A 26,518-nucleotide genomic window follows, 5' to 3' on the forward strand; every position below is an offset into this window, starting at 1 on the left:
AAAGGAGGTTAAGACCAGAAAGTATAAAGACTATACAGAGGACTACCTATCAAAATGTGAAGATGTAAAATCTAAAAAGCTGACATAAGAGCAAGCTGCTGCAAAATATGGTGCTCGTCAAAAACAATTTGTTACAAATTGAAAGGAAAGCATGAAAGCAAGTTTAGGAGTTAAAGTTCTGTTAGTCAATAAATTGTCCTCTCAGATTTCTCCAGACGTTATTAAAGGCTGGGAAGAAAAAAAATTTGTGCTGGAATTAGACTTTCAATGGGCTTTTGAACTCTGTTTTGTTAATTTTGATTTTTTGTTTTAAAAAAGGAAGTCTTTAATTCCTTTTGCTCAAGTTTACATACATAAGAAGAAACCTTTTGTGTGTGTGTGTGTTTTTTTTGTCTTTAATAAGGTTGTATTGGTTAATTTTGCACATTTTTTAAACATCTCGAAAAACTACTTCTTTGTTTGTAAAAACAAATTTAACAATTAAAATAGAATTTAGATATCCTAAATGATTTGTTGGTTTACATCAATATAATAGAAGTTTAAAGCATATTTTTATAGATGAAAATTATAAGTCAAACTTTTGTGCAAAGTAAAACACTTTTACGGAATGAAATGTTAAAATAGTAATTAATTACGTAAATCCAAAACTAGCACTTGAAATCATCACAGAGACAAACTATGTTTAATTCCTGCCTCTCGTAAGTTAATAAAATGAGAAAAATTTCTCATTCTTATTTTGAAATCTTTTTTAAAAATTTAATCAAGCTATTTTTCGTAATGGCAATAAAAGCAATACTTTTGCTGCAGAGTTGTTATCTGTCCAATATGTCCAAGACAAATTTTCTGCCGACATAAAATATGTCCAAAATATTTTTCTGCCTACCAACTTTAACATAACTTTATGTCTGAGATACTATCTGCCGACATAAATTATGTCAGAAATATTTTTCTGCCTACTAACTTTGACATAACTTTATGTCTAAAACATTTTCTACCGACATAAAATATGTCCGAAATATTTTTCTGCCAATTTACTTTGACATAATTTTATGTCTGAGACATTTTCTGCCGACATAAAATATGTCAGAAACATTTTTCTGTCCACATATTTTGACATAACTTTATATCTGAGACATTTTCTGCCGACAAATTATGTCAGAAACATTTTTCTGTCCACATATTTTGACATAACTTTATATCTGAGACATTTTCTGCCGACAAATTATGTCAGAAACATTTTTCTGTCCACATATTTTGACATAATTTCATGTCTGAGACATTTGCTGTTTCTTATTTTAGAAGAAAAAATCGTACAACTTTATTGCTCATTTCAGATTAATTTGACGAGTAAAACAAAAGTTTCGATTTCCCCTTATTAGAATGTAAAAACTTAGTCTCAAACTTAGTTTTTATTACTGAATGTGGTTTTTATTATATGGCGTCCTGTGCCACATTTGAAATTATGTTAAGTAGAAAGAAAAGTAGAACTTTTAAAGGGTCGAACCATTTACAGCATAAATTCGACGATCTAATCGTCTACAACATAATAAAAATAGAAAATAACTCTTTGTCAGAATATTTAATTCCGTTCCAGGATAGGTCGAATAATTTATGGTCGAAGCAAACCTTATTAAAAATTTAATTTTTCACCAGCGCACAGTGGAAAATAAAGGTGTGTTTCGGACCAAAAATCGATAACTTTTTTGTTACTAAAAATAGAGATTTGAAATTTTGCACAAATGTAAAGTAGTATATGACGCTTCTTGAGAAATACTTTTTAAAAGAATTTTTTGTAATACAATATTAAAAATAAATAAAAATCAAAAACTTCAAAATTGGCAGTTAGTTAATTTACACTTTAACACAATGCTTTACAAATGTATGAAAATACCTTAAAATTATTAAAAACGACGAAAAATACATAAAGTGCTTACTTACTAATTATAGAAATATTTAAAACAGTTTCTTAATAACAATTTTTAAATAGTTGCTTTTATGAAGTAATGTATAGGTATATTAAGGTGGTACCAGGGTAAAGGCAACTTTTTAACAAGAAATTGAAAACTATTAATAGACTTTAGCTCTTTTCTATTAATGAACAAAAAAAATATATAAAACAGTAGCCAAAAAAAATTTTTAGTGATGACGTCATTAATTATGCGCATAATTAGTGCTATGTTACCCCCAAAACTGCTTATTCTTTCATCTAATATAACTAACTCAAAAAGAGTCAAAACTGCTTGAAAATTTGAACATGAATTCTTTAATGTATTGAATGTTGTCTATGAAACAGAATTTTTTAAAATACTTTTAATTTTACCAGGTTGACATTCGAACTTTAAGATATAAAGTTAAGGGTAGTTTGGGACCAAAGCATGATAAAAATGAGTTTTAAATAAAAAATAACAAAAATTTGCTTCACAGACAACATTCGTAATATGTTCATCTTTAAACATGCAAAATTTCAGCCTATTATCTATTTTCTATGAAAAGTTATTTTTTCTGAAAAATTGAGATTTAGCGAGATAAAAAGCGTTTCTAAGGTCGTTGTTATGAAGCAAGAACCAAACTGCTCTTTAAAAAAAGGCCAAATTTGATTAAAATTAAGAAGATTTTTGACTTTTTGCAAAACGCATATTGAAATAGGTAGATTTAAGAATTCAAAACATTAATTTTGGTATTTTTCAAAATTTTATCAAAAATAGCCGTTTTTTACCTTTCACTTGACGGAATTATATATCTTAATTAATTATATTGTTATCAATAGGAAGTAATGGTACGATGTGATCATACTAAAAATCTGGCTCAAGGAACACAAATCTCCTATAAATAGGTTTGTAACATAAAAACCTCTTAAAACGCAACCACAACCACAGTCTTTAGCTGCCATATTCATTTAAATATTCATTTAAATATGATCATAATGCGTAAGTGAAATATTGAAACGCAGCGACCAATGCTATAAACAAAAAAAACGAAGTTTTTTCCGTAAAACACGAAGTTTTTACCGTAAAAAGCGAAGTAATCAACCAATCATATTTTTAAATAAAGATTTTACATTCAAGCTTATATACAAATAGTTATAAACTAATGTAAAGTAAACTACTAATAGTGCTAATGATATATAACAAGGGTAATAATAATGGCAATTTAATTATTATATTCAAAAACAGCAGAGATATATTACAGTATATAAAATTAACAATGATAACATGATGTAATGTATAGTATATATCAATTTTATATATATTAAATATATATATACTTCCAATAGTTTTATTAACTTAATACACTAACATTGAAAATAGCTTCTCCTACACTCTATAATACGATAAATTGTGTTGGTAGAGATTCCATGACAGTCTCTGAGAACATGAAAAAAAACATTTGTGCCAATAAAATGAAGAAATACCATTATTTGGAAAAGTACTGAAATGCTTTTATTTCGCTTAGTGTAATGTTGCAAATCATCTTTAAGCCTAGTTTCTAAAAAATCTAATACAGCTCTTGGGACTCGATACTGCTCTCAAAAAACGTTGTCAGAAACATCTTCGTTAAAAAAGCGACCATTAAACTAAAATGATATTGAAAAACAAAACAAAAATATAATTTCTGCGCCTATTTAGTGTGATTTCTGATTTTGTTCGATAAAAAATCATTAAAAAATATATATATATAGTAATTTTAAGTAATGTTTTAAACACCAACCTCTCGAGGCAATCGGTGGCGAAGCTCATTTTCTGCAACTTCGAAATCTAAGTCTTCATCCGAAAAAATTAAATTCATGTTCCTACTTTAATTTTACACAGTTTTTTTAAACACCAAATACTAGAATGTAAAAATATTCATAAAAATAGAATAGACAGCACAGCATACTTAATGACTAATAAAATTTATTAAGTAGGCCTACTAATAAAAATTACAATAAAAATTACTATTATATTACTACTATATATTACGGATAAAAAAAGTTCGTGAATTTTAGTGACGTATACGTTTTATGCTTTATAGAAATGGCCGAAAAAAATACAAACAGCGATAAATTCTTCGAGTTTTCGAATTTTTTTACGTAAAAATAATTTACTTAAAAAATTGCGTTTTTACGAAAGATTTATTTTCTCGAATAAAACTTCGAATTCTTTATAGCATTGGCCCCAGATGATAAAAAATAAAAAATTAAGAGAATACAGTATATTAAATATTACTGTTCAGTAAAAGATGCTAAATCAAAATCAAACATAAGATAATAATGTTTAGATGATCCGCTGTAAAACTTTCATTTTAATATCTTCCATTCCAGATCAGAAATATTTTTCATCTATTGTCTGACTTCATTAGATATTTAATTTTATAAACTAAACCAACAACTTCAATAAATTCTGTCACTTAATGTCAAGAATATTTCTTTCCGCTTTCAAATTTCGTTAAAATATCTCACTTTTCTTTTTGCTACTTCTAGTTCATTATCAAGTATGTTTACTCCAAAATCAATTTCATCATAATTTTCACAATTTAAACTTGTGTTAGACTCTAGCTTAAAAATGATCTGTTTTATTTGTCTTGGAGAGGTTTTTTTGACATTTTCTTTGTTAAATTTTAAATATAAAATAACTTTCATTTCATGTGTCTCAGTTAAAATATATGATTTTTCCTCTCACCTTTTTGTAATAGTTGTCTTTCCTAATTTAGCTTTTGGGTAGGTTGTATTATTTTAGATGAAACAATTGATGTTGATGATATTTTCCCAGGAGTGGTTTTAACTTTAATAATATCATTAAAAACATAAGCTTCAATATCTACTATTGGCTTATCAGCAACATTTGCAGCTAAGAAATAAATTTCAGTAAAGATATTTTCATTAAAAGGAAAAAATCCATTACATTTAAAATTGGTACAAAAGCATGAGAATAAGCTTGACCGACAAGGTATATTTAAATAGCTGCTATTATAACGCAAACACAATATAAAAGATATATCATAAATTGTAACTTGTTTAACAGCATTTCCTAGAGATATCATTTAATTATTCATGGGATTGTTATGAGGATGAGATGTCATTAAAATTTTGCCAGAACTATATACAAGTAATGGTGGGATGTTACTTCCAGTAGCATTAATGGCTGTAATAATAGTTGCACTGTTGCCTTATTCTGCACTAGTCATGCTTCCTACTTGTGTTTTGCCATTTGAAACTATGATTTTTGGTGGTATGCAAACTGTGGGAAATCCTGTTGCATTAGTTTTAAATGTTTGATGGTTCAAAATGAAAACACATAGAAACATTTTTACAACTTTCATATAATTTTTATGGTTTCTCTATTGAATGCAGAAGATCAGCTGCAAACAAACTTAATCATTAAAATTGATCGTCAGGCAATTACACATAAATGAATTTTTTGATAATTTTTAATGGCATATAACGCTGATCACTCTTCTGCTGGGTAACAGCCTGCCCTCCGTCCCAAGTATTATACTTTTATTAAAACAGCCCCTGGCTGATGCAGCCAAAACTATGAAAGTTATATACTGAGTTATGTACTTTAGACTAGTTATTTAATGAAATACACTGTAATGAATTATGATTTAGGCTCAGAAATTTTTTTATTATACATAAAAACAAATTATATGGATTGTATATATTTATTTCATATATTTAGTACTCAATTAGAAAAATATAATGAATGAAAATATATTTAAACGTATGGCAAATTTTGATTTGGAAAATGAATCTTCGGGAAGTGAATTAGAAGATAAAGTTTTGGAAGATAACAATGAAAACGAAGTTTCAGATATAGTAGAACATGATCCATTTAGAGAAGAGTATGTTGGCCGCAACGGAAGAATTTGGAAAACAGCAGTAAATGAGCAACGTGGTAGACGAGGCAGGGAAAACATTGTGAAGGAGCGAATGCGACCGAAAGCAAATCCTACTACAGTGCGTGAAGTTATTGATTTATTTTTAACAGCAGAAATGAAAGACCGGATACTTCATGAAAGTAATCGTGAGGCCCAACGTGCCATAAGTGCTAGAGAATTTTCTCAACATATTTCACAACGCTGGTAAGTTTTCAATAAACTACTATCTTTTAATATGTTAAAAATGTAATTTCGACTTCATTTATCATGTAGTCTTGATAAGTTTATACTATTGTGTTTACTTTACATAAATATTCATATTTTTATTGGTCTTGTTAAGTATGACATAACAGAGGAGGAACTGGTTGGATATTTTGGCATTCGTTATCTTTTGGGTGCTTTGAGACAAAGCAACGTGTTTCTCAGAGACTTGTAGAGTGACGAATTTGGAATTTCTGCCTACAAAGCCACAATGTCTCGTGAAAGATTTAAATTAATCACAAAGTTCATAAGATTTGATAACAAGGAAACACACACTGAAAGACGCCAACGTGATAAACTAGCAGCTTTTAGAGAGATATGGGAGCAATTTCTTAAACGTTGTCGTCAATGCTTCATAGTTTTTGATATGGTTTGTGTCGATGAACAAACAGTTCCAACACGTGGGTTAGTGCCTTTTAAAGTTTACATGCCAAAAAAAACATAACAAATATGGCATCGAAGTGTGGGCGTTAACTTGTTCAAAGTCTTGCTACTTTTATAATGCTGAGATTTATTTAGGAATGATTTCTAGAAAAAAGAAGTAGGGCAAGGGAAACGAGTAGTGCTACAGCTAACTGAACCAACTCATGGTAGTGGGAGAAATATCACAACTGACCAATCCTTCACATCTATTCCACTAGCAAAAGAACTTCTAGCACGAAACCTCACTCTTCTCGGAACCCTAAATCGTAACTAACCAGATATCGCTCCCCAACTACTTCTTCCTCGAGTTCAATTTGATTCCATAACTGTGTATTCTGAAAAAATGCAGCTATTGAGTTACATTCCAAAACTAACAAGGTTGTCATTATGTTGTCTACTCTCCATACATCTACGAAAGTGTCAGAAGAAGCGCATCGAAAACCATTTTCGATCTCTAATACAATAATACTAAGTTTAGTGTAGATACTGTTGACCAACTAGCTCATGCATACACTACACGGCGAAAGGTAAGACTAAAATTTAGTAAAAATAGATTTTTCCTTACGATTTTTATAATTTTAATAAATTTGTATCTTGTAATTTTTTCTAGACACTACGTTGACCAATGACTTTGTTTGGCCATCTCCTCGATCTTGCTGCCATTAATGCCAGTATTTTGTTCCTCTTTAACAAGCCGCAGTAGGAAGGTGATCATAGTGGATCAAAAAGACAACAATTCCTGCTGAAAATGAGCCTGGAAATGATGAAAACAGCAATGGAACACCGAGTTATTGAGCATCCGAGAGGGGCATTTCAACCTGGCCCTTGACGCGCCATTGCTTCTATGTCTACAGAACAGAATAATCCACCCCAAGATGCCTTGCTCAAAATTAAAAAATCATGTCATTTGTGTCAGCTTCGTCAGCGACTTGTCTTTACAAGATGTTCCAAGTGCACTAAACACACTTGTGGAGAACACTCGTCAATTATTTGTGATATTTGTAAATAGTGACGTAGAATTATCGCCGAAATGAAATATTGCTATTTTGTTTTTACATTTTACTTAAGAAACCATAAATAACACATAACTTTGTTGTTCTTTTAGATAAAAAAAAGTTATAATAGATTCCTACTAAACTTGAAATGTCGAAGCCTTATATTTACTCTATGACTGCAGCAGCCAAGGGCGGTGCTTAAGGTTGTAAAACAAGCGCGGAAATTAAGGGTTAAAGTTCACAAAATATCAAAGCGCAACATGGACCAGTCAAAGATACAACATCCCACGCTGGTTAAAGGTACACGAGTTGGGTTTCTTTAATAATTATCATCTCAATTCCCATTTAGGTTAAGAAATTATCATCTAAACTTTTCCGTAACAAAAAACAAAAAAAGAAATTGGTTGATGTTAATAATATCATACATCAACCAAACAACAATTTATGATCAAAATAAGTTAAACAAAATGTTTTATGTTTTATAACCCCTTCGTACACAATGTGTACAAACGTACACACTTCGTCATGTTTATTTTTTACTATGAAGCTTAAGCAAAATAATAATTGAAACACAATGCGTACATTAGTGCACACCAGTCCAACCTTCGTGTAGTTTGTCTTCTTTAAGTAAGATTTCTGTATCTAGATAAAAAATTTTTTAAACACATTCCATGTGCCCGTGTACGAAGGGGATAATCAAAATAAGTTAAACAAAAGTATTTACTTTTTAAGAGCGAAAAATCATAATTTCTTGTGGATAAACATAATCTATACTAAACATGATCTTTTACGTCAGGAAGAATCGTTTTAGACTAATATTTCAAATAACACTTCATGTTTTTTCAAAATGATAACAGTAGGATAACAGGACGAAGTGACTAAAGGTACAACTGTGTTCAAAGGTACAACAGGTTCCCCTATCTATTGAAATATATTACTCAATGGGTCTGGATCGAATAAAGTTAGTAGATGTAAAATGCGGGTTCTAGCGCATTGATACCTTTCCCATACTTAAGGTTGATAGCTTTGATGCGATGACTTACCTTTTTATTCAAAAAAAATTCTTACCTGAAAAATATTTTTGTGTTTCTTTTTGTTAAGTTTTAAAAATATTTCTTTCCATGATTGTGATAAAAAAATGTCTTACCGCAATGATTTAAAATTATTTTCTTCTTTTTAAAAAATGTTTTTAGCTAGAACAAAGCATGCAGGTGAAATGAAAGCGTTGTTTGATCTTTTGTTCAATTACATGAGGATGGTGTGTTTGAGAATAAGTAAAGAAGGAATTAGTGTGAAAACCAGGGCTGTGGAGTCGGAGTCGGAGTCGTGGAGTCGGAGTCGGAGTCGGAGCTCATTTTGGCTGGAGTCGGAGTTGGAGTCGGAGTCGGAAAAATTGTACCGACTCCGACTCCGTTTTAAAAAAAATCTTTCAAAGTTTCATAATTTTCATAAGGATTTTATAGTTGTTACAAAACTACAAGTCCAAGAATGCTCTGAAAGCTGTAGGATATCCAGACACAATGGAAATTGTAGTTTGCAACAACTGGAGGACAAGGAGTTTGACATGTTATTTTTAGGCCTTTAAAACAGTGATAAGCAATAGGGTATTTTGCTGCTTATCACTGAGAATCATATATCACCTCCCTTGCGCTCTCCTCTAGCTTCCGTTAAACTATATAACTTCGTGATCCCCTAACTCCCGACTTAAATTGTCTGGCACTGTGCTACATATTCTTAGTAGAAAGCTAGGCGTGCCACCACCAAGCACCAAAGAGTTGCTCCACAAACAGAAAGACTGTAAGTATTCAATTAGCTTTGTTTCTCTGGAGAGAGAGAATATTAGAAAATTAGTGATTGAAAAAGCTGTTAAACAAAAAGAAGAACTTAATGAATGTCTCAAGGGACGCTTTGTGTTTCTTAACAGAGTGAACTATTTTGCAATCAATATTTAATTCTTTTTTGAAAAAAATGAAGCAGTTACCAAGAGATTGGCAGTAAAAGACGCCAAAACTAATCACACCAGCGAATTTCTCCAGGTCTCAGTAGAAAAGATTTTTAAAGAATATGAACTTAAAGAAGAACAAGTTCTTTCATGTTTGAAATATTGTCCAACTGACAATATTTCAAACATGATTTTGACAAATTCATAATGTTATTAGCGACTGCATAAGAGTTTATTGCATAACCAGAGTTCAGAACAGTTGTTTATTCAGAAATTGTTTTCTTATAAATATTGTTTAAAGCACTAAGTGGTTGGATTATTTGTATCATAGTGATGAAATAGCCGATGTTAACATTTTACTACAGTTATTTGTTGTTACGAACAAATAACTGTAGTAAAACAAACAACTATTTGTTGTTAGAAATAGGTTACTTATGAAGGAGTCGGAGTCGGAGTCGGAGTCGGGAGTCGGAGTCGGAGTCGGAGTCGGGAGTCGGAGTCGGAGTCGGAGTCGGTCCATGATAAAATCAAGGAGTCGGAGTCGGAGTCGGAGTCGGAACAGCAGCTTACCGACTCCACAGCCCTGGTGAAAACAAAAACAACGATAAATTTAATGTTTGAAGTGGAACTTTTTGCAGATCGGTTCGACGAGTACGTGTTTGATTTTGAGGAGCCGTTGCATGTGGGTATTGAGAGTTATGTGAGTAAGGTGTTTAAAACGGTGAAAAGTGGTAGCGAGTTGACTTTGTCGATTTTGAATGCGGGAAGTTTGGAAATCGCCGTGAGATCTTTAGACCAGTTTGCGTATAATATTAAGGTGGTGACGGAAAGCGTTCAAAACGTGAATTTCAGTGAGCGCTATTCTTTTCGGTCAAAGAGAAGAATTTTGGCTTCGAGGTTTAGCGATATGTGTAAGATGATAAAGCCGACTTCGTAATTTAGAGTGTTTTTAGAGAAAGGGGTGTTGATATTTTCAATGGAGACAAGCGGTGTTTTTTCTGAGAGTTTTAAGTTTAGAGAAGAAACTGAGGATGAGATGAAATTTGATTTGGTGCGTAAGTCTGATCAGCTGTATCGAGTTTCAAAAATAGTTTCTTTTTCGAGCGTGTTGGATGTGTTTGTGGGAGAGACGTTGATGATTTTGTCTACAGGAGAAATGGGGATGGTAAAAGTGTATTTTATCTGAGAGATTTTTTATTCTCGTCAAATAAAAAATTTTTAAATTCTTCGAATCCAGGAAAATCTGCGATTTTTTTAAGATTCTTCGAAGTTTTAGAGAATGGCACCTAAGAAGGGAATGCTATTAAAGGGTGAATTTGGTCCGAGCAGTAAACCAGAACCAGAACTAACACGCTCGTAGCCTTTTCCAGTTTTAATGAAGAGTCCATCACCTTGAGTATTTTTAGACCAAGGACTTAGGTATAAGTCAGAGGCAGCTGCGGTTAATTTTATTCCATTACCATTTTTGCTCAAGTAAACTATGCCGCGTCCAGCGATTTTGTCGACCATGGCAGAACCGGCAGAGAGCCAACACCGGCAAGAAGTCCAGTGGCAAGAGCAGGGACGACTCTTGTAGCTAGAGTGCTTCCGAGCATACCGAGCAAAGGGAGTAGAGCACCGATGAATCCTCCTTCTACTTTAGAGTTGTGCATGAGTTGCTTTTTGCTGAGTTTAAGAGTGACTCCATTTCCTTCACCGTATGCTTTTCTAATTTTGTTTAATTGGGAGTTTGTGACTGCGATGATGTGATTTCCTTCTAAATCTGAATGAGTGAGTTTTATGCTGACTTCGATTTTGTTTTGAATGGCTTTTTTAATTTTGTCAGCTTGTCCTTACGAGATGTTTAGTTTAATCTTTTGATGATTGCTCATTTTTAATAGTAAAGGATAAAAAATTCCCGCCTGAAAGCGCTTCCGGAGAAAAGATCGGATAGAGTTGAGGAAATTCTTTCTCTGATGTGATATCTGATGATGATGTCTTCTCCTCTAAAATCGATCAAGTTTCCATTTTGGTCAACAATTTGCGTTTCCATTCTTGAAATTTTGCTGACAACGATGGGAAGGTAAATTAAATGAAAAGGTTTTTCAACAAATTTTTCGCCAGGTAGACCCTGTGGATAAAAGGAGTAAATATCGTTTGTTGATTTTCCATCTAAATAAGACGAGCCGATGATGTCGTTGGTTACTCGGATCACCGCTGTTTCTTCAATTCTTGCGATGTTTTCAGACTCGTAAGTGTCGATTACACTTGTGACTTTAGTGGGATCGGTGGGGTCTTCTCTTTTTTCAACGTAGGTGTATTCGTTTTTGTCGAATCCGAGGAGCGATCCTATGCTGTTATTCACGTTAAAATCATCCCAGTATTTTGTCGTTGCTCCAGGTTTTCCGAAGGTTAATACGGTTTTTAATGAAGCTGCGTCTGCTGTAATGATGACTCCGTCTACTCTGAACAAGCTTCCTGTTTGTTTTTGCATTTCAGTTTGAAGGTATTCATTGATCTGGTTGATTTTGTAGGATCCTTCTTGAATGTAAATGGTGTAGCTGTTTGTGCCAGCGTTTGGAGTGTATCTGAAAACGTTATTTTTAGAGGTGATGTTTGGGAAGCTGCAATAGGTTTCGAGCCCCACAAGAGCCATTTCGTACTGTTTGTTTAAATCCAGCTCGATGGGTCTTTCAAAGTATGTTTTGATGGAGCTGTTTGATACGGTGGGTGTATCTTTTTTCGATTTTGCAAGCAAATAAAATCCGGACATGTTTTTTATACGTTCGGAAAATAAAAATCGTCAAACCTGCTTCTGTATTTTCCTTCGTCCATTTTTGATGATAAATCAATGACGGCAAATCCGTGAGGTTGAGACCAGCAATGTTTGCAGAACTTTCTAAATTCTTCTATTTTCATGTCGCTCGAAACATGGTCTTGATAAATATGGGACACACTTTTAGAGTCTTGAGGAAAGAGGCAAATAAAGTTGGAATTTTCTCGGATGGTTTGTCTGGGGAGCATGAAATAGTTTTGAGAGAGATAAAAGCAGTCGACGTTGGAGTGTCTTCCTCGGGTGTAATATTTTTCGCACGTGTTTTGTTTTGTGTCGAGTAGCAGGTCGTCAAAAGATCATTAAATTGTTTTTGGCTGAATCGATATTTTTAGGTTCAGGTACGTCTTCTTCATTTTCGAAAAATTGACACTCTATGTCTATGTCTATGTTCGGAATAATTTTTTGAAAGATCTTCAATAACATCTTCAGGGTTTAAATTCAATTTTTTTATTTCTCCTTTTAGTTTCAACAAACCAAGAATAATATTTTTCGGCAATTTTTTTTCAAAGCACCTTTTGAGTATTTGGTACTCGGGTTGGTAAAGGGATTTGCAAACGACTTGCAAATGGTTATAATCCAACCATCCAGGCTTGAGCAGCAAATTGAGTAGCAACGTTGTTTTTCCGCAACCGGACTTACCGACGATGAGCCCTCGAATGCTTCTTGTCAGAAACGCGCTGTTGTTTCTTTCAGTTTTATTAATGTCCCATTCCAAATTATCAATATCCATTTTATATTGAAAAAAATATTTTTTTTTGTATTTAAAATGTACTGCGTTAAATGCAAAAGAGAAACTGAAACCATTCACTTGAAAAATGAGATGACAAAAAGGTTCGAAAGGTTCTAAAAGGGACTTGCGACTCTTGCGGAACGACCAAATGCAAGCTTGTTTTTTCGCATGAGCTCAATGGATCATCTTCAACAAAAGGAGGTGATTTGGTGGAGTCGATTAACAAGCTGTCTAGTAAAGCGAAGCTTCCGTGGGCAAAATTTCCAGGAGAAATGCACATTCCTGGAATGAACTTTGCAGGGCCGGGAACCAATTTGGATAAGAGATTGACTTCCACGGACATGTATCAAGATTGGAGCAAGCCGGTAGACAGAGTAGACAATGCAGCGTATCACCATGATTTAGCTTATAAATATTTCAACGACCAGCAAAACAGGAATGTGGCGGATCAGATGATGCTTGAGGAGATGAATTCGATCCCCAATCCCACTCAAAGAGAAATTAACGAGAGAAAGCTCATTACGCCGGTGATCAAAGCTAAAGCTAAACTTGGATTGGGTGTAAGCAATAAAAAAAAAAAAAAAAAATGCCCCAGAGCAGTTTGAAATGGACGGATCAGCTTGCAGAGGGGCTTCATAAACCGGCCATTCGCCATTTTAAAAGAAGAAAGGTGATTGTGAACGACGTTGATGAGATATGGGCTGCAGATTTGGTGGACATGCAATCGTTTTCAAAATTCAACAAGGGTGTAAAATATTTGCTCATGGTGATCGACGTGTTTTCAAAGTATGGATGGATCGTTCCGTAAAAAAGCAAAACGGGTCTTGAAGTGGCTGAAGCGTTGAAAAAGACTTCGGCGAAAGAAAATGCGTCCAATTGTGGGTAGATAAAGGAAAAGAATTTTACAACAAGCACGTGAAAGCGTTGGGTGTTCAATTGTATTCCACTGAAAACGAGGAAAAAAGTTGTATCGTCGAGCGTTGGAACAGAACGATGAAAGAGAGACTGTTTAAATATTTTTCAGCCAAAAACAACAATAAATACATTGACGTATTAGATAAGATGGTGAAAAATTACAACTGCACAAGACACTCTTCCATCAAAATGACTCCAGTTAAAGCCAGCGATGAAAAGAATAAAAGTAAGGTTTGTATGGCAAGCAGAGAGAAAGAAAAGATCCAAAATTCTTAATAGGCGACAAAGTGCGGATCACAAAAAAGAAGTCTCATTTTGAAAAGTGGTATACGCCGAGATGGACTAAAGAGGTTTTTACCGTGTCAAAAGTTCAGTATACGGATCCGCCCACGTATAAAATCGCTGATGCTAACGGTGAGGAAATTCAAGGCACTTTTTACGAGCAGGAGATGCAAAAGACGCATCAGGACATATTTAGAATTGAAAAAATCGTTCGCAAAACCAAGAGCAGATCATTGGTTAAATGGTTGGGATATCCAGAATCGTTTAATTCGTGGGTAGACAATAAAGAATTGATCAGTTTGCTTTTGAGCGACATTGGTCATTTCCTTTCCAAAAAAAATTTTCAGGTTCATTAAAAATTGAGCAAGATGATGGTTTTGTTTGAGCCCTTTATAGATGAGTACCTTAAGACGGAGGATTACGAGGAGTCGTATTATTATTCGCCTTATGAAGAAAAGTACCATTACAAGATTTACAGCTTTGAAAATGATTTGGATTTCACCATTATTCGTCGAATGTATGAATTTGATTTGAGAATAAAGTGTGGAGGGATTCGTTTTGAAAAAACCGGCATGGTGTTGAAGGATATGTTCGAATATGCTCGAAGAAAAATAAATAAATAAAGTCAAGGAGCAGAATAAAGTCAAAGCGTTGAATTTCTACGGATTATAAAATGATATAAAAAAAATTTCTTTCCCATTTAAAAAGATGAATTTTGTGATGATTGAAAATTTTGACGAGAGCAAATTATTGGCTGGGGAGATTTATGCAGCCACAAAACCCATTCAGTACCAACAGATTCCGCTGTATTACGAGTATGCAAATGGAAAAGGTCCTTTTATTTTAAGAACCCCCGTTTTGTTTTCTTTGGGTGTGTTTGAAAATCGCAGTGTGGAAACGAAAGAGCTGACGGGATATTCAATGTCTTTTGTTGCTTTTGACGATAAAAACGCATGACAGCAGAAGAAGAAAAGTTTATAGAGGTGACTGAAAAAATATCAAAATTTCTTCGCAAGCAAGTCATCCATAAGACAGCCTTGTTGAAAAAAGGAGGAAGAACGAAAAAAATAATGACAGAGTATTTGTCCATCTTTAAAAACAAATCTGAAAATCCAAACGCGTCCCCCATTTTTTTCGGAAAGTTGTATACAAAAGAAAAGAGCATCACTTCCTTGTTTTGTAAAAAGGAGAACAAAAAGATGATAAAAGCAGATCCATTAGGGTATGTCCGTCAAAGGTGTTTTGCCATTGCGTCTTTGAGAATTGAAGGCGTTTTTATTAGCTCGCAGATCGAGTCCATTCAAGTCAAGCTTCCAGAAGTGTTCATCACTAAAAATGCTCCATCTGTTCAAAGCATTATGAGCGACTTGGATTTGGGAGAGGCTGAATCTGACGAAGAAATGTGAAAAAATAAAATGATATAAAGTAATTCTTTTTCATATAAAAAAGATAAATTCTGTTACGATTGAAAGTTTTGACGAGAGCGAATTATCAGATGAAAATTTTGACGAGAGCGAATTATCGGATGAAGAAATGCAAGATGAAGAATTACCAGGAGAAATGCATCTTCCAGGAATGAATTTTGTAGGTCCTAGCACAAACCTAGACAAAAAACTTGCATCCACCGACATGCACCGAGTTGCCGATTTTTTGTTGCAAAATGAAGCCGATGTCAACGCGCAAGATGAAGACAATCGGACGCCGTTGCACTTTGCTGCGGAAGACGGTCACATTGAAGTGGTTAAATTGTTATTGCAAAATGGAGCCGATGTCAACCCGCAAGATAAAGACAATTTGACGCCGATGCACTTGGCTGCGGAAAACGGTCATCTCGAAGTGGTTAAATTTTTGGTGCAAAACGGAGCCGATGTCAACGGTCTCATGGGTGATGAAGAGATGTAAGATCCTTTTTAGATCCTTTGAATCCGTGGAATTTCACTTGTGAAAATTTTAGATTCTTCGAATCCATAGAAATTCTTCGAATTTTTAAATTTTGCGTGAATTTAAAAATGATCAACGTCGAAGGAATAAAATTGCCAAACGAGGCTTTGATCAACTTTCAATTGATGAAAGATGTTAATAAGCTAAAAATAAGAAACTTTCGAGGTGTTTTTGAAAGAGCCACATTGCCGAAAAAACCGAGAAGAAAAGAATGTGGCATTGTCAACACGGGAGACTCAGGCACGGGAGGATTTCATTGGGTGTGTTGGTACAAAGACGGTGATAAGAAATGCAGTTTTGATTCTTACGGTCAACCTCCTCTAGTGGAACTGGTTAAATATTTGAAAAGTCCCGTTTATTATAACAGCGATAGGGTTCAGTTTGGTGATACCTCTTATTGTGGTCACTTGTGTCTTTACGTCTTTAAAAAATTGGATGAAGGAAACGACTTTCAAGACGTCATCAATACCTTGTGGTAAAGAGATCCAGAAAGAAATAGCCAAAAAAAAAAAATCTGAGGCATATAAAAAATTATTGACAAATTTGGTAGATCAGAATTGGGTCGTTATTTATACAACCCTTATTCAACCTCTCTTTCAAGAGATCTGTATGTCAGAGCAGATGGAAACAGCACCATTACTGCAGATTTGGATTTTAACTCTCACAAAATCATCAACCTGGCAGAACCAACCACTTCGCACGACGCCGCCACAAAATACTACGTGGACACGCATTCGTCTGGAGGAGGAGCAACGGTAATTGGCACCGCGGACTTGGATTTGAATTTTCACAAAGCAATCAATTTGAACGAGCCGACCAATCTTCACGACGCTGCCACCAAAAATTACGTGGACGTCAGCTCGAGCATGAATGTTAAAGTGGACGGATCCAGCACGATCACGGGAAGCTTGGATTTAAATTCCCACAAGTTGATCAACGTCTCTGATCCAACCGCTTTAAAAGACGCAGCGACAAAAGGGTATGTGGACACTAAAGTGATATACAACAATATCTTTTACACGGACATCAACATGACATCACACAAATTGGCCAATTTAGCAGAGCCTACTTTATCCTCAGATTCAGCCAAGAAAAATTACGTGGACACGCATGCTTCAGGAGGAACTACGGTGGGAACCGCGGACTTGGATTTAAGTTCCCATAAACTGATCAATGTGCTTGATCCTTCAAACGCGCAAGATGGAGCGACGAAAAGTTACGTAGACGTTTTGTCACAAAAATCCAACTTTTTAGAATTTGTTCCCAATTCAAGCTTTTCGTCCTTGGGGTTAAAATCGTAAACGGTGGCAGGATCGACCACCGCACCAGTCTTTAGCTATGTAGACGGTCCTGGAGTTCTGAGAAGGTTATGGCTGGCTTTGAATGGAACCGGAACAAACGTACCTGGATAAGTCTTTATTCGGATATTGGCCGACGGAGAAATCAGAGTGGGAAATTATTCAACAACCACTGACGCTGTTGGTGTGAACGCCGCTGCTCTTGCTTGTGACTTGCTCTTTCTCCTCTCGGTGGACCAGCTTACTTCAACTCTTTGCAAGGATGCAACGTTTTAAGCACCACTTCCTTGGGAGGATATTTTACGGTTGACTTGCCGTTTACATCAAGCTTGACCATCCAATTGGTCAATAATAATACTGCAGCCATCACTTACTGGATTCAACCGTTCATTTCCACATTCACCTCCATCCCTCCTCTTCTTTCCTCCGTTAAATTGTACTGCAGGACGTTTAGATATTTTCAAACGACTTACGGAAACGAATATGTTTTGCTGAACACCCATGGAAATGGAAATGGTCTTTTTCTGAAATACATCAGGATGCACATCGTTAGAGCTTCTGGAAACTGGTGGGAATCTAGAGTCCGAATGTACGATGGAAATTTACCTCCCGCAAACGGCACTGTACTCAGCCCATGGACGCCTTACAATGCAAACAACTACAACACTTTTCCTGGTTATGACGGTGACAGCAAATGCATCTTCTCCTCGTCTGGATTGGAAGATTTTTACTTGTCTTCGTGGAATGGTATAAACGTAACCTCGTTTAACAACAAATCGTCAAGGCTGTTGTACCAATCCACATCCTCCATCGGCTCCACCACCACTATTTCCTTTTACAGAAATTTTGCAGAGGCAGATTCCATGCCCAGCGTTACAGCCGGCAGAAGGCTCGTCGTCACGCGCAAGTCGGTCAATCCGGAAGCTTTTACCTTCTTCTTGGTCATGTGCTTTATTACGCATAATTCTTAGGCTTGCAGCTATTTAGGTTTAGCTGAACCATGAAAAATATTTTGCAAAATGAAATAAATAAATTTCAGCACAAATGAAAAATGCCTATTTGCGATCCTACAAAAGAAGGTAAACTTTTGCAAATGATGAACACTAAACAAAGGATTTTTTATCGATGGCTTCTTGAAAGTAAAAAAGAAGACGAAGAATGGGAAAAAAAAGTTGAAGAGAGAAGAGAGAAAGATTGAGAAAAAAGATTCCTTCACTGTTAAAAAGATGAGAAGAATCGTTTATTATGACGGGAAGAAGTTGAAAGGGACAGTTTTTTTTAACAAAAATTTGGATCATCCTCCTAGAAAGGTGCGTTCCAAATGCGAAATATTTGCTCAAAAAGACATTAAGCTGATTCGTTTTTCAAAGCAAATGATTGTTTTCATGTTTGGAATTAAAGTGGAAAGCGGGATGGCTTTGGTGAATTTGAGACATGATCTAAATTTAAAGCTGAATTATTTCAGTCACTTTCTGCTTTTTTCAGAATTGGTAGATAACGTCGTCATGGAAATTTGTAACAGAAGCGACAAGGACGTCGTAATTAAAAAGGGAGAAAGTCTTTGCCTCGTGGATTTCTTTTAGATCCGGGATTCTAAAGATCACCATGAAAAAGAAATTTTTTTATTTCTCCTTAATAAAAAAGTGGATTATAACAGTTACAAAGAAATATACCCAACTCTTCCAACGGCTCCTGCAGAAGAAGGAGGACACGTTTACCGTCTTCAAAAAATAAGCGAAATCCAAAAAGAGATGGACAACGAGAGGAAAAAGAGAGTTCATCTTAGCAAAAAGTACCAGCGCGTTTTCAGGATCATTTCGAATGAGGAAAATACGATGCAAGGCTTATGCATAGCTTTGGGTGCGACTGGAATTGGGCTTTTGTCATCCATTATTGCCAGTCCAGCAGCGATTGCGTCTGAAGGCGTAGCTATTGGAATGGGTTTTTTATCGATTGTGGGAGGTCAAGTGAACAAAAAGATGGTGTTGAAAGCGGAAAAGCATGAAAAGATAAAAGTGTTAGCCGAGTCGAAATTGAACACGATTAGCGAGCACATTTCCAAAGCGTTGATGGACGGAAGAATAAGCGATTCAGAGTTTCAATTGATTCTTGGCGAGCTTCAAAAATTTAAAGACTTGACGGAGGAAATACGATCCAAAACCAAAAACGGAATGGATGAATTGGCTAAAGAGACACTGATCCAAAAAGGTCGGGAAGATGCCATTCAAGCGTTCAACAATTTGTTTAAAAAATCGTAGATTTCCACGGATTCGAAGAATCTAAAAAAAGGATTTAAAAAAATTTCTAGCGTATTTAAAACAATGACTTTCATTAAAATACAAGACCCTAGCAAAAGAGATGAAATTGCGAAAGAGGTGTTGGTGAGAAGAAATAGGATTTATCAAAACATGAAAGCGTTGATGGACGGAAAAATAAGCGATTCAGAGTTTCAATTGTTTCTTGATGATCTTCAAAAATTTAAAGCCTTGACGGAGGAAAAATAATTTCTAGCGTATTTTAAAAACCATATCTTTTTTTAAAATACAAGACCCGAACTAAAGGGATGAAATTGTGAAAGAAATTAATGACAGAAGAAAGAGGATTTATCAGAACAGCATCAAAGACAACATTTTAGATGCGGATTTTCAGACGGATGTGGGCAAGCTGTTTAAGCCTCTCATCCAAAGCAACGAAAAGATGCTCAATAAGAAAAAATTCGAGGTTAAAAACGAAGTTAAATTTGAGCAAGATAGCATCAAGGATGAGTTTAAACCTAAAAATGACTCGACAGGAATGGAAGAGCCGTCTATTTTTCCTGAGGACGATCAATTCATAAAAAGTTTGTTTGATCTGGACACAACAGCAAAATTTAAAAGAAGTTTTAAAAACAAGTTTGAATTGAGCAAAAACGATGGTCAATATACGATTGGAAAAATGGGAGTGCTGTTTGAAGGAAACGATATGATTGTTGGCGGTGAAAAGTATGAAGGAACAAAAGGTCTTTGGGAGCTCATGACCAATCCAAACATTTCAAAGAATTTCGACGTGACAGCAGAAGATGTGGCTAATTACTCGAAAATTTTAATGGAGAGTGAGGCTGTAAAACCAGATGCGGAACACAACAAGCCCAGAGCTGCAGAGGTTGAGAAATACAATCAATTCATCATCCCTATTGAAAAAGAGCTTAAATCTCAAAAGGGTGAGAAAAAAGATTCTATTTCGGCTCTTACTAGTTATGATCTTCAAATGCTTGATCAAATGAATGCTGAAGATTTGAGGAAGGAAGAAAAGAGGAAGTTAAAACAGAATTATCGCAAAGCCCTGGAGAAACTTGAAAAAATGAAAGAGAAGGGGAAATTTAGAGATGATCAATATAATGAGGCCAAAGTTCAAATGAGAAAAAAATACAAGGAGAAGAAAAAAGGTTAAGGAGTCGTCGTTCTTCCCAGCGATACGAATGCGTTGGTTGAAAAGCTTGAATTGAGCGTGGCTGCTTGTCGTGCTGGGAATACGGGATCGAGAAATGAAGCTGTGAGCATTTGCGATGAGCTGTTGAGACAAAAAGTGATTAGCAAAAACCAGTACAAATCGATGATGAAGGTCATCGAGGTAAAATAGGTTCTGTCAAAAAAAAAATTTCGCGTATTAAAAAAATAATCATTTACAGAAATAGATATGTTAAGAAATACGTTGTTGGAGGAGATGGAATCATTGACACGTTAAGAAATTTTTTAAAAAGAGCAGCAGCGTCGAGCGCATCGAGAGCAGCGTCTACTTTGGCTGGTAAAATTGCAAAAAGCGAGTTGGGAAGAAAAGCGATTACAGCTGCAAAGTCTGCTGGAAAAGAGTTGGCTTCTTCGGCGATTTTGACTGCTAAAGACGTGGCTATTGATCAAGGCAAAAAGACGCTAGAAAAGGTGTATGTCAAGACTGGAACTCCGAATCCTCAAAAGGTTTTAAAAGTGATTGCTCCGCTCACTCAAAAAAGCAAAGACATTATTTCAGGAATGGTTGCATCAGCAGCTCCAAAGGTGAGCAGCGATTATTCCTCTCTTGGAGGGTCTCTGCGTCCGAAAAAGTTGTCAAGGAAAAACGCCATTCGGATCCAAGACCTGGTGAAAATGGGAAGCGGAATAAAAATTGCATGATTTTCAGAGACCTGAAATTTTTTTTTCTTTGGTATAGAGAAATGGTAAATTCCGATGTTTTAAACATTACAGAAGAAACCATCGTTGATGAAAATATTGAGAGATATGAATTTCACGAATATGAACCGGTCAGCACCAATTTAAACACGACCGGGGAGATAAGAATCAACATTGAGCAGCAAGATTTGTTCACGCATCCCTATGAGGCTTACCTTTTGGTGGAAGGAAGGCTGAAAAAAGCAGACGGGACTTCCTATGCGGATGCGGATGCGGTTTCTCTTGCAAACAACAATATCATGCACCTGTTCAGTCAGATTTCTTATCAGTTGTCGAATCAAGAGATTGAGACCCTATACAGTCCAGGTCAAGCCACCACCATGCCAGGTTTCTTGAAATATCCGGTGGAGTACCAAGTGTCGAAAGGAATGAATCAGCTGTGGCAAAGAGACAATACTGCCCTTGTCGATCTTGCAAATAACAGCGGGTTTAGTCAGACAAGATTTCATCATTAAGCAGCCTGCTGATAAAGGGACATTTTCATTTTGCATTCCGTTGAAACACATTTTTGGTTTATGCGAAGATTACCAAAAAGTTCTTTACGGATTTAAGCACACGATTACTCTTGTGATAAAAAGCGACGTTGATGCGATTTTTAAGAGCGAAGCAACAGCTGCAGGAAAAGTGACCCTGAGCAAACTGTCTTTGTTCATGCCTCACGTCACTCCCTCTGTTATGGCAAGCAACAATCTTTACAAGCTCATCGAGTCCAAAGTGGACGTGCCGTTGACGTTTAGATCCAGACAGTGCGACACCATTGCCGTGCCAGTGTCCAATACGTTCAGTTGGAGGTTGAGCGCTAGATCTGGCAGTGAACGACCGAGGTATATCATTGTTGGATTTCAGACCAATAAAGACGGCAGTCAAGATTTGAACCCTTCCGTATTCAACCTCTGCGATTTGAAAAACATATATGTGACCTTAAACAGCGAAAGGTATCCTGCTGTGGATTACGACTTGTCCTTTCTAAACAACAAATTTTCGAGGGCTTACAGAGACGCGTGCAAGTTTGACAATCAGCGAGATTATCGCTTAGCCGAATTTTACAACGCTGAATTACAGACACATTTGCCCTCTTTTCGTTTTTAACGTGAGCAATCAGGCTGAGAGGTTGAAATCGACCGTGTTGGACGTGCAAATTAAAGCCACCTTTAATGCAAACGTTCCTGCAGACACTCAAGCCTTTGCCGTTGTGATCTCTGACAAACTGCTCAGAATCAAATCCGACGGAAACAAAATGAGCGTTGTCTACTAAGTGCCTGCACCCGGAAAATCCGAAGGATCCTCTAGGAAAATTAAATTGATCCTTAATAAAAGATGAATTATACGAAAAAGGATTTGAAAAATTTACTTATCGAAAATGGCGTTTCCAAAACGTCAAAAAGCAAAATGGGTTTGGCGATGATTGCGCTGGAGAACCATCTGATCGACAAAAATGCGATGATGGAGGACGTCAAACCGATAGACTCCAAATATGAAAGGCTCCGTTATATCCGAAACAATCTCGTGGCTGTAAAAATAACTCACGCTGAAACAGGAAAAATGATCGAATACGGCTCACTTTACAAAGCGATGAAAGAGACGGGACATGGCGACAATTGTTTGAAGAAGCGAAATGGCAAAGTGGATGAAAACGGATTTACAATTGAAATTCTGAAATAAAAAAACATGTCGTTTCATCCGTTTTTTCTAGAGTGTAGCAAATTCCAACAAAAATAAAAAAGATGGGTAATATGCAAAGCAAATTTTATGAAGATAAAGAATGCTTTACAAAAGAAGATATTTTAACAGCTCTTGATGAAAACTCTGATTTGTCTTCAAATCTGGCTTTTCGTATATTTCAAAGAAACGTAAGAAAACCTCCAAAGTCAGCCAAAATTCACTTAAAAGATATAGCTAAAGACATATCGACTGAACAATTAAATACCGTTATAAAAAAATCTATGGAATTAAATAGCGGTATAATCTCTTATGAAAAAGACGTAGTACAATTTTATTTTGACATGATGAAACCAGTATGTCTAAAACTTCACATTTCTTAAGCCTGGAAAATTCTTTTAAGATTCCGTGGAAAATCTGCGATTTTTTAATTCTTTTTGAAGAATTGAAAAATTTGCTGAAAATAAAAAAATTGAATTCAAGATAAATAAATTCCAACGAAAATAAAAAAATGACTACACTGCAAGAAAGACTTGATATTCTTAATGAAAGAAAGTGTCTGTTGGAAAATAAATTAAACGAAAATTGTCAGAGGGAAAGAAATCATGCGGAGCTTACTAGATTAAATATTGAATTTGGTAAATTACGTAAAGAACAATATGAAATATTGGATATACTTGAAGGTCCTCAGTATAACGAATTGGAAATTTCAACGCGTGATGCGCCTTTTGAAAGAGACGATCAGCTAAACGAAATAATGAGTGAGATGAGAGACAAAATTGATGATATTCTCAACGCATTTGAAAACGAAAATAGAGAAATAGAAAATGAATTGAAAGGTATTGAAAATGAAATGGATTGGATAAGCGAGATACTTGATGAAGAAATGGGAAGATGGTTGGAAAGAGAGTTGGAAATCAATTTGTCAGATGATTCGTCAGACGCGGAAGAAAAGTCGGAAAACGATATCATTGCAGAAGAGTGGGAAGAAATTCAAAAATTCGCTTCATCTGGTTGGATGGGAAGATTTTACGCTCCTTCTGCCTAAAAAATCGCAGATTTTCCACGGATCTAAACATTTTTTAATTCTTTTTGAAGAATTTAAAAAAATTGAATTCGAGATAAATAAATTCCAGCTCAAATAAAAAAAGATGGAAAACAACACAAAGGTTATTGACGAAACCATTGTATTTGATGAATTGAGTAACAAGCTAATCATTGAATATGTAGAAGAGCCAACAACATTTTCGATCAGTGATTTTTTGAAGAAAAATCAGGGAGAAATTATAGAGTCAGCATTTTCATTTACTAATAAAACGGATGAAAAAATAATAAACATGATAAACTTAACATTTTCATATCCTAGTCAGAAGAAAATAAGGATTCTTGAAAAGATTAGATATAGGGTTTATAAGACTATTAAAAAAAATTGTTGAAAATATGATTAAAAAGATGAATGAAAAGATTTTAAACGTGAATTATTTTTTTAACAACTTCTTATTTACAAAAAAATGGATAACGGAAAAAGAATTGCAGAAAATTGTCAAAGACAGAAAAGTAGAAAATTATGACAAAATGAAAAAAGATGATCTTTTAGAAGCAGTTCATCAGGTATATGAACTTCAAGCACAGACCGACTTGAAAAGTTTGTTTGAATTATTTAACAAAATTGATACATTTCCATATCAGTACAAAGAAACATTTCATGAAATGATCATGGATATGCGATGATGTGAATTGGAGAACATTGAAGATACGTTTCATCACATCATTTTTTATTTCGATGAAAAAAATAAAGAAAATGAAATGAGAGATAATGCCTGCGACCTTGATGAAATATTCAGAGAAAATGAAATGAGAGATAATGCCTGTGACCTTGCTGTGATATTCAGAGATAATTATATTGATGAAAAAGACGATTATTCAGATTCAGAAAATGATTATGAACCATATGTTGACGTATCCACTGATTTTTAATTCTTTTTAAGAATTGAAAAAAAATTGAATTCGAGATAAATAATTCCAGCTCAAATAAAAAGATGCTTTACACAAAAAAGACTGAAAAATTTGATGGTCAAAAATGGTGTTGCCAAAACGTCTGAAAATAAAATAACTTTGACACTGATCGCGATTGAAAACAATTTGATCAATAAAGACGATTTAATGAAAAAGGCAAAAGATATAAAACCTGTAGGTAGACCGAGATTGCTTGAAAAAAAACCACTAAAAGAAAAAAAACCGATCGATCCTAAATGGAAAAGACTTGAAAACATCAGAAATAATCCTTCCACTTATAAAATAACCCATGTTACTACTGTAAAATGCCGGTTCTAGCGCATGAACCAGTTTCCTATACTTAAGGATTCTAGCGCATGGATAGGGTTTTTAAAATTCTTATCAAGAAGAAGTATAAAAATTAATATTCGACGTCTTTTTCTTACCTTTTTATTCAATTTCTTACCGTGCATGTTTTGTAGTGACCAATGGCGAAGGTGCTTATTTTATCATTTTGTATGATCCTCTTCTCGTCGTTAGCGCTGAGTGCGACTTTGTTAATTTCTTCAGTGTAAATTTCGTGAAGACGGGATCGAAAAACGTTCATGGTTGCAAGATGTTCTTTTTCATTCATTAAGCAATCGTAGAAATTTTGGTGAGTGATGCGATTTTCTACGACTTTCTTTTTAACCCCTTTGCATTTTTTGTGTTCTTTATCTTCTTCCTCTTTTTCTTCAGGGATGTAGTAAGAGTAGAGCTTGGGTCTAAGGCCGACAAATTGTGTGATTTGCATATCACCTGTCTCATCTTTGAACATTCCGATAATCTTTTTATTTTTACCCACTTTGAAGCCAACGTTTTGAATAGCAGGATGATCTTTAGGAAAATCGCTCGTGTCAAATTTTTCAAGCACATCATCAGCAATGTCTTTATAGAAATCTTCTGTTTCAATTTCGTAAATGAGCGAGTCAGTGTCGGTCATGAGCAGCTTGGCTTTATCACCGTATTTAGGCTTGATGTAGTCGTAGTGGTGCTCAAACATCAAAGTCTTGCTGATGTCGAGGATGCTCATTCCCAAGTAAACAGGTTTATCGTAAAAGACTTTTGTTTTCTTCATGTGAACCGCGATTAAGTTTTCATCAAAAATGGTGTTTCGTTCATAACGAGTGGTTTTAGACAATTTTAAGGCTTCTTTTTTTGT

General features: G+C 35.0%; 1 long non-coding RNA gene across 1 annotated transcript; it reads right to left on the reverse strand.

The window, feature by feature from the left end:
• Positions 1-7,723: 7,723 nt before the first annotated feature.
• On the reverse strand, positions 7,724-8,728 carry LOC149889606 (uncharacterized). Its single transcript, XR_016451934.1, has 3 exons — positions 8,604-8,728; positions 8,260-8,456; positions 7,724-8,177 (listed from the first exon to the last, which is right to left on the reverse strand). It is a non-coding gene; the product is annotated as an uncharacterized LOC149889606 (long non-coding RNA).
• Between the last annotated feature and the right edge of the window lie 17,790 nt (positions 8,729-26,518).

The sequence above is a fragment of the Hydra viridissima genome, unplaced genomic scaffold (genome assembly GCF_058129835.1).
Source record: "Hydra viridissima isolate aposymbiotic clone 2 unplaced genomic scaffold, HvirCarnegie_v1 scaffold_4, whole genome shotgun sequence".
In the NCBI taxonomy this organism is placed as follows: Eukaryota; Metazoa; Cnidaria; class Hydrozoa; order Anthoathecata; family Hydridae; genus Hydra; species Hydra viridissima.